The sequence below is a fragment of the Bidens hawaiensis genome, unplaced genomic scaffold (assembly GCF_021521415.1).
Source record: "Bidens hawaiensis isolate Kalapana, Puna unplaced genomic scaffold, B.hawaiensis_p1.1 tig00070763_1, whole genome shotgun sequence".
Taxonomy (NCBI): domain Eukaryota; kingdom Viridiplantae; phylum Streptophyta; class Magnoliopsida; order Asterales; family Asteraceae; genus Bidens; species Bidens hawaiensis.
The window spans coordinates 15,444-24,936 of NW_027502420.1; the positions used below are offsets into that span (position 1 = coordinate 15,444).

Below are 9,493 nucleotides of genomic sequence, written 5' to 3' on the forward strand. Positions count from 1 at the left end.
CATGTTCCGCCGCCTTTGGTCGGGGTGTGACACATAGAACGGGTCAGGGCAGTTTCAGCCGTGAATTACATGTTGGATCACCAGTGAGCTTCAACGGTCCTTCAGATTAATTGATGAGAAGGCGGTGACAACTAGAAGATGTTTAATATACCGATTGCAGAAGTTCAATCAGGAGTGCAGACGAGAGTGCTCAAGGCCTCCGAGTGGGAGATTATTAGGTTCGTAGGCCTTGTTGTCCCGGTTTATCATATGAAGTACAAAGGGCAGACGAGTGTAGGGTGGCCAGACCGAAGCCCAACCCGGTTTGGATTTCTTGTTCAATAATTTACAAACCCTAGTTTAATTTCTATTTAAACAACGTTGTGTACTAGTAATTATTTGTCACTCAATAAAGAATACATAGTTGTCACCCGTGGACGTAGGTCAGTTTAGACCGAACCACGTTAAATCATTGTGTTCGTTAATTGTTTTCATGTTTGTGTTCAGTTCGTGTGTGCGCTTAATCCTAACGCATTAAACGTATTAAATCGGATTAGTAGTTTCTCATGATAAAATATTAGTAGTTTTTTTTTGGTTAAGAACTGCTCAAAAAAGCTTAACATTTCCTGGGAATATTGGAGATTTGATGAGTTGGTGTTTTGGTGGTTGTAAACTTTGGGTCTCCAATGTTTATATATATATATATATATATATATATATATATATATTAGTTGGTTCGTTCAGAAAAATAATAATTAAACTAAAATAAAATATTAGTAGACTTTCCCATCTTCTTCCCTTTCTTAGTTGAGCCAGATCTTAAATATATATAAACGAAAATTCCATATATTCTCTCAAGCCACCAGATTGCTTTATTTGAATATGGAGAGTTCTCATGCATTTAACCCGACTCCACGGGTATGGTCTCACTAAACCCATATAGCCCTTAAGTGGGTTTTAACATCTCAACAAATTAACAATTAATCTCATCAAATATTTGATACGAAAATCATACAAAATATAGATATACTAAAAATTAATATCCAATTTTTTATTAAAAAAATACTATTTATAATTAAGAAGCATTTTTTAGTAAAAAAAATAAGCGGTTTATGAGTCTCACCAAACCCCTATAGCTTTTAACCAGGTTATAACATCTCATTTTTTTGTGAAACCTTTTCATCAGCAAACACTAAGTATAATATTAAATATTTTACAATACATAAAATTTAAATCTAAAATATATATATAAATATTATAAACGAATAATATAAATTAATAAATTTAAGTCTAAAAAATTTTATAAATAATTAGAAATGAATAATATAAAACAACCTCGTAATAGAGAGAGAAATGCACATCTTTTTTCTTTTAGAACGACGATTTTCTTGTAATTAGACTACCGCACTCTCCAAATTTTGAGGCCCCAATGCCTCCACTCTGGCCAGACTATGTTGTCTTAACCGGGTTCACACTGGCTTCAGAATTTGGCTTGGGCGTTTTTCCAGGAAACCATATCGCCGAATGCCACTTGATAGTCGGTGTGGAACCAAAAGAGCATAATTCTCTGGCGTAACACACGGTGGGATGAAAACCCGGTGGACTTAGAGTTCGAACTGACAGCCTTTACACAAGGCCTAGCTCAAATCCTTAATTGTCAATATCCTCTCAAATGTGACACAAGTGGAATTCGAATTTGAGTCTTCAATGGAGAACTTAAGCCTCCTACCACTAGGACGCGGGGGGGGGGGGGGGGGGGGGCGAGATAAATGTACTTCAGCACCCAACTTTTGGGGGTGTTTGGGATTCCTTATTTTAGTTATAACTTTTCATTAAGTTAATAAATTACAAAATTGTAAAATATAAAACTTTTCCTCTCACAATATAAGCAATCTCAAACACCTTATTACTTTTTAAGAAGTTAATAAATTATATGTTTGTGAAAATAAGCAATCCCAAACACCAAATTTCTTAAATTGGGTCGTAATAAAGGATACCCTTCCATTATTATTATTATTATTATTATTATTATTATTATTATTATTATTATTATTATTATCATCATCATCATCTGCTCCGTGTCTTCCACCTGTTCGATGTAAGTCCTGACTGAAACTTACATCTGGTTCCTTAGAGCATTCTCATCTCATTCCCTATAATTACGTGAGGTAAGTTTGCAAATTATATGGTGAGGTTGTGAGTGATTTTAAGTGTAAAATTATAGGGTGGAGAGAGAAATGTAGTGATTTTTTTGTAAATTTGGGGATACATTAATGTTTAAAAATATTATTTAATTGAACAGTTGAGAGAAATAGAGTATTTTTTAGTGTAATTATAGAGATATGGATGAGAAATAGGTTGAGAATGTCATACCAGTGTTGCTACTGACCCTAACTTTTAAAGGCTTTCATGGTTTTCTGTTTCTAAAGGTATAGATCTTTAATCTTGCAATGTTTACTGTTCTCTAATTTGGAGTCTTTTAGAGACCTAATTTTGGATCTATTTGCTTGTTGCTTTTAATTATTAGGGAGTTAGTAATTCCAAAATTGAAGCTTGTTGATTATATTTAACTTTTAATCGCTCATCGTCTGGTTGGCTTCCTTGTGTTCCTTATTTTTTGATTGAATTTGTTTTGGTTTATATTATATATAAATTACTATGAAAGTTTGAAACTTGGAGAATCTTTCTGAAGATGTAACTGTGTTAGGCGTATATAACCTATCATATGCAAGTTTTTGCCTAGAAACACAAATAAACAAACGTACTTTAATAAAACAAAACATTTTTTTTTGTTTGTTTACAGTATAACATATAGTATATTAATCCAGATGACATAAAATGTGACTAAAGAAAGTACTAGTAATGATAGTCGTAAACTACCATTATTATTAAAATTGATTTTGCTACCAAGATTTGCTACTTTGTTGTTGCAGGGGTACTTTAGTTATTTTACAAATGTCGTTTCGTAGCATAGTTTGTGACGTGAGAGACGGGTTCAGGAGTTTATCTAGGCGTATTTTTGACGTGAGGTTGTCAGGGCTTCATAGCAGAGGGAAATCACAGGGTTCGATTAATGATTTAAACGATAATCAGGTGTTACTTGTGGTCCAAAATAGTAGGTGGGCTAATCTACCTCCTGGGCTCCTTTTTGATGTGATTAAGAAGTTAGAAGAGAGTGAGGGAACATGGCCCGCAAGGAAATATGTTGTTGCGTGTGCTGCCGTTTGTAGGTATTGGAGGAGTATGTGTAAAGAAATTGTCGGAACTCCTGAATCTTGTGGGAAGCTTACTTTCCCGGTTTCTTTAAAGCATGTATTTTTATCCTATTTGTATTTTCATATGCTTGAAATTGTGGTATGTATCTTTGTTTATTTCTATTTTTTCATAGTTACATTATATAGAGGTTGTATGCATTGCAATACTTTTGAAAACTTTCAACTCGTTTGATATGCTTGACCGGTTCTCCTAATAGCTAATGTTTTATTTGACTATTTTGAGATTGGGGTGTGCATCGATCAGTTATGGGCTCAAATTAAAACTGGGAATTCGTTTTTAACTTTTTGAAAACCATTGGGTTTCGGTTTCTTCAGTTTCGTTTTGCCAGTTTGGTTATTTTAGTTTGAATTTCTTGGTCGAAAAATAAATTGTTCCGAAATAATGACTTTGTTCCTAAAACTTTGCTCTATATTATTTTGTTAAATGATATTAATTTGTTATTATGCATTTGGGCTAAAATATTTGGGTTGTTCTATTTTTTAAATTCTTATAATTATATTCGAAATAAAGAATGAAGTTTTATAAATTCGGTTTTTAGGTTTAATTACACACAAAACCGAAAGCAAACCAAAAATTCAGGTTTCAAAAGCATAAAACATAACCATCGGTTTTTGTTGGGGTTCAGTTTTTTTCTATTTCAGTCACATTCTTAGTTATAGATATAACACAGGCCATGCTCCACGCGTGAGTAAATAGGTCGAAATGCCTTAATTATTATTATTTTTTCAGCCGGGGTCACGCGATGTTACCATTGAATGTCATCAAGCGGGATAAAGCAAACTTAACGTATCATCTAATTTTCCTGTGTCTTAGTCCAGGTGAGTCAAAATTGCAAATTTCATAATTTAAAAATTTTAACATGAAGATGAATTTGGGTTGTAATGTTGAATTGAGTTTTGGGTTTTCCAGCTGCTTTGCTAGTTGAAAATGGGAAGTTCTTGTTGTCTGCAAAAAGAACCCGAAGAAATACTTGTACTGAATATGTTATATCATGGATGCTGAAAACATTTCAAGATCAAGCAACACCTATATAGGAAAGCTCAGGTTTTTAAATTCGACAATTTCACTTTTACGTTAATTGCGTTCATCACATATGCAACAAGTCAAAATAGGTTGAGTGGGCAGGGTTTGATCATTAAGTGAAATTTTAACATTAGCCCTTAGGTTTATGACTAACAACGGAATTCCCGTAACAGTTTTTAGGTGTTGGACTGGTTGGTGGTTAAAAATCGGATTTTAGATGATTAATGACTAATGATATACGAGGTAACTTGCAAAATGTTGTAGATTTAAATTATTGTACTTTAACTACCCAAAAACCACTAACCATCTACGTTTAAGTTATTGTACTTTTTGACCACCAAAACAACTCTTAAACATACTTAGCATTTTCCTTAAGTTAAACCTAACCACTTCTAGGTGGTTGAAGATTATAATAGTTTATTTATTTAGTTTTTTAAGGAGGTTGTTATTCATAATCTGAAGGGATATTGCTAGCAAAATCTGACAACTAATGCGTTAATTGTGATTACAAAAACAATATCAGTACAAAAGTAACCTAATGTAGGACTTTCAACTGGCCTCTTTTCTATTTAACTAAATTTTTATTGGACCCATATACATGGATCTAAAGTTTCAACGAACTTGTATTTTTAACGGTTTTTACAGATCTAATTTTCTCGGGACGAAGTTCATAATATACGACCCGCAGCCTCCACATTCCGCCGTCAACATCCCGCCACCTGGCCGATCAAAAAGATTCTATTGTGCCAAGTGGCAGCTACAACATCGCCCACTTCACCTACGAGCTTAATGTGCTCGGCACACGGGGCCCACGCAGGATGCACTGTGTCCCGTCTCAGCCCTTGAACCATGTGGGTCCGTTCCAGGTCAGCCCGAATTCCTCTTCCCACCCCGCTCATTAGAAGACTCGTTCCGCAGCACGTCCTTCTCAAGGTCACCCAGCCACTCAGCCGAGTTCAGCAGCTCTCGGTTTTCTGACATCATGGGAGCCGCCACAGCCAGGGGCGGATCCAGCCCAATACGAGGGTGGGCCAAGGCCCACCGTCCAGCCCATATATGCAGTGTATATATTGTACTAATTTTCTGGTTAAAGCCCAAATGCCCACCCTCCTCTAGCCTCAAGTGCCCACCCTCCAAGCCCAAAAGCCAAGCCCAATTGCCCATACCTGTTAAATATTTTTTTATTTTAAAACTGTATAGGCAGAAACGTCAACCATCGTTCGTGTTTTGCTGCAGAAACGTCAAACCCTCCCGGCTGCCTGCTACCGCTCCGTTGTTGCTCCGCTTCCTGCCTTCCCACTCTTTTTATTCGCTCGGTACGGAAATGGAACTAACGTCTGATGCCCGATGGTCTTCGTCTAGCTTTGTTGAATAGTTGAATTTAATTGATTTTTATTTGTTAAAATAGTGGTCACGAAAGCACTACCATAATACACTCCAAGTTGTTTGTTTGTTTTTTTTGGAAATAGTAGCACCACAGAAGCAACTGTTGTGGAATTGTGTCTATATATATTTTTTTGGTCAATTTCTCATTAAGTCATTATCATTATTATTGTTTGTTTGTGTATTATTTGCTGAAGTTTGATAGTAATTTTTTTATAATCTTGTTAAATGTTAATAGTTAAGTTTTTTTTTATTAAATTGTTCGGTTTATTATTTTTATCGGCCTTGAAAGTTGTAGCGAACATGCCTAACCTTTTCTTGTTTCCATAATTTTATGTAGATCCTTTTTAGCTTATTTGGTGAATTTCTCGTTTAGCACGGTGATGTCTTCACAAGTAAAACATAAACAAGGTATTCATTTTTTACCCTCTTATATAATTGTGAATATGTGATAATTGTTTTTGTTTTGGTGTTGTGTAAATTGATTTATTTAGTTGTAATCTAGGAACTCTGAACAATTTCTTAAAAAGAAACGTTCCATCATCAAGTGAAATTCCATCTAGTAGTAGTGATGGTCCGTTCCTATCTCTACTCCGACTATGCCTAAGTTAGTTGATTTGGATAATCTTCCGTGGGATCCCGTTGATAAGATAAAAATTTCTAATTACCATCCAAATCAAAGAGACGAGATAAGGAGAAAATATTGGTTAAAAGGACCATGCCAACCACACGATCATGAGTTTCCAAAAACAATGTACGGGGATAAATACCGCAGCTTCCAACCTTCTTGGTTTGATTCACATCGCAGATGGCTAGATTATAGTGTAAAAGCAGACAAAGTATTTTGTTTATGTTGTTATTTATGTAGAGACACTATCGGGATTGGAAACTTTAATGAAGGTGGGCGTAATGCATATATTACAATGGGCTATAAGAATTGGAAAGAACCAAGATTTGATAAACATGTTGGTGATGTTAATAGTTTTCATAATAAAGCCCTACAAAGATGTGAAGATCTAGTAAACCAAGCTCAGTCTATTAGTGTTGCTACCAATAAACAAGATGATATTGTGAGGAAAGCAAATCGAATTTGACTGATTGCTACGGTTGATGCTTGTAGGTTCTGTTTGAAATGTGCATTACCATTTCGAGGTCATGATGAGAGTGAAACTTCTAGTTTTAAAGGAATTTTTTGGAATTAACGAATTTAATCATAAGTCAAAATGTTGAACTAAAAAAGTTACCAAAAGCAATAGGAAATAACAAATATTTATCTGCAAGTACTCAAAAGGATGTTGCTCATTGTTTTGAAGAAGAAGTGCTTAAATATATCTTTGATGAAATCGGTGATGATGTGTTCGCGTTATTAGTTGATGAGTCTAGTGATGTATCGGGGAAAGAACAAATGGCGATTGTTTTGAGATATGTTGATACACATGGACTTATTAAAGAGAGGTTTGTGGGACTTGTACATGTGATGGAAACATCTTCTTCAGTTTTGAAGTCGTCTATTGACACTTTTTTTGCAAAACATAACTTGAGTGCGAGCCGGTTAAGAGGTCAAGGTTATGATGGAGCAAGCAACATTTGCGGTGAATATAATGGGTTGAAGGCAAAGTTTTTATAATAAAAAAAATCATCGTATTATGTGCATTGTTTTGCTCACCAGCTTCAGTTGGTGGTTGTGGCGGTTGTCAAAAAACATTTGGGTGTTGGGCGTTTTTTTGATAAGATAGCCACTTTGTTGAATGTGGTTTGTGCTTCTTGTAAGAGAAATGACATTCTTCGAGAAACTGAGAGAGAAAGGGTAGCAAAAGAGATTAATTGTGGGTTAATTATGACCGGAAGTGGGTTAAATCAAGAGCTTTCTCTTATACGGTCGGGAGATACACGGTGGAATTCTCACTACAAAACACTTTTGCGCTTATTGATATGTTTCCATCCATTGTTAATGTACTTGAAAATATTGTAAAGGAATGCCCTAATGAACCTAGCCAACGTCAAGCAATTGGCATTTTAGAATACTTCGAAACATTTGAATTTGTTTTTTATCTACATTTGATGTTTCACATTTTAGGGATAACAGATACTTTATCAAGAATACTTCAAAAGAAAGATCAAGAAATGGTAGAAGCGGTTTCAATGGTAGAGTCAACCAAAGCGGTTTTGCAAAATTTTAGAGAAAGTGGATTTGATAAAGCTTTAGCAAAGGTATCTAAATTTTGTGGTAAGCATGATATTCAAATGTTGGACATGAAGAAAGATTATGTTTCTTCAAGATCTCGGAACCAAAGGAACAAAATCACAAATCAACATTATTTTAAAGTTGATTGCTTTAACGCTGTTATGGATAAGTTGCTTCAAGAATTTGGTGATCGTTTTAACGAAGTTAGCATGGAATTGCTTAAAAATATGGCGGCTTTGAGTCCGCGCGACTCTTTCTTTCAGTTCAACGCATCAATGTTACTTCGGTTGAGTGAGTTCTATCCGTCTGATTTTGATGATAGGGAAAAGATTAAGCTTGAGCATCAACTATCCTTATATTATCAGAGTGTTCTAAAAGACACAAATTTTGCTAACTTGAAGAGTATAGCCGACCTTTCTAAATTGATGTTGAAGACAAGAAAACATCTATCTTATCATTTGGTCTATTGACTATTAAAGCTAGCATTGGTTTTACCTGTTGCAAATGCATCTGTGGAGAGAACTTTTAAGGTGATGAAACGAATAAAGTCAAGTTTGCGCAATCGTATTAGTGATGATTTCTTGAACACTTGTGTCATTTGTGCTAGGAAGTAGATGAAGTTGTCAATGTAACTAATGAAGATGTAATCGAGCGTTTCCAAAAGATGAAAACACGTATAGGAAAATTGTAATCGACGTACTTTGAATTTTATTTTGAATATTTAATGAATGGTTATTTTAACATTATTTTTTTGTTGATTTATTTTGTGTCGTTGGTTTGTATTGTGCCCACCGTATAAAAAATTTCTGGATCCGCCTCTGGCCACAGCAACTGATGTCCCTGTCAGCGAAAAGTCGTAAACTCCCTTGGTGTTGAAAAACAATTCGCCAAGGTGGCACGACAGTTGCAATACTGGTGCTTGAATTTTAGTGGCCGGGTGACGATTGCTTCGGTTAAAAATTTTCAGTTAGTAGCGGGAACATCTCAGCCTCCGCATGATAAGGTCATATTACAGTTTGGGAAGGTCGGGAAAGACATGTTTACCATGGATTATCGGTACCCATTATCTGTGTTTCAAGCATTTGCAATCTGTTTAAGCAGCTTTGACACCAAATTAGCCTGTGAATAGAAATTTAACATAGTATGTATGTGTTGGAATGAAAAACCTGATTCATAACTGTTTTGTGTTGTTCACATGTGAAAGATTCTTGCTCTTTTCGTTTACATGGTCTGGTGATAATCAAACACATTACGCATATCCTTAAAATTAGTATTATCCAAAACATGTTGTGTCGGTCTTGAAATTTTGAAATTTTGAAATTTGAAATTTTGAAGCTGGATTCGAATTCATAATACATTCGACAAATTTGATTTGATTCGAATTTTTTAACTTAATATGAAATTCAATTCGATTCTAGAACGAAGTTTCGAGTTTGAATCGATTCGAATTAAGTTAAAAAAAACTATTTCAGTTTCAACACCATGACAAATTTGAGTTTTTAACAACAAAAAGTACAAGCACATAAAATAAATTAATCATTTAAAGTTACCACATCATATCAATCAATCAATCAATCATACCCAGTGGAATCTCATCAATAGCAAAGCTATAAGTTGGGTCTAGAGAGGCCAGTTGGGATGTAGGCA

General features: G+C 34.8%; 1 pseudogene; it reads left to right on the plus strand.

The window, feature by feature from the left end:
• The first annotated feature begins 2,932 nt into the window (after positions 1 to 2,932).
• On the plus strand, positions 2,933 to 8,975 carry LOC143605672 (tubby-like F-box protein 10; annotated as a pseudogene).
• The last annotated feature ends 518 nt before the right edge of the window (positions 8,976 to 9,493 follow it).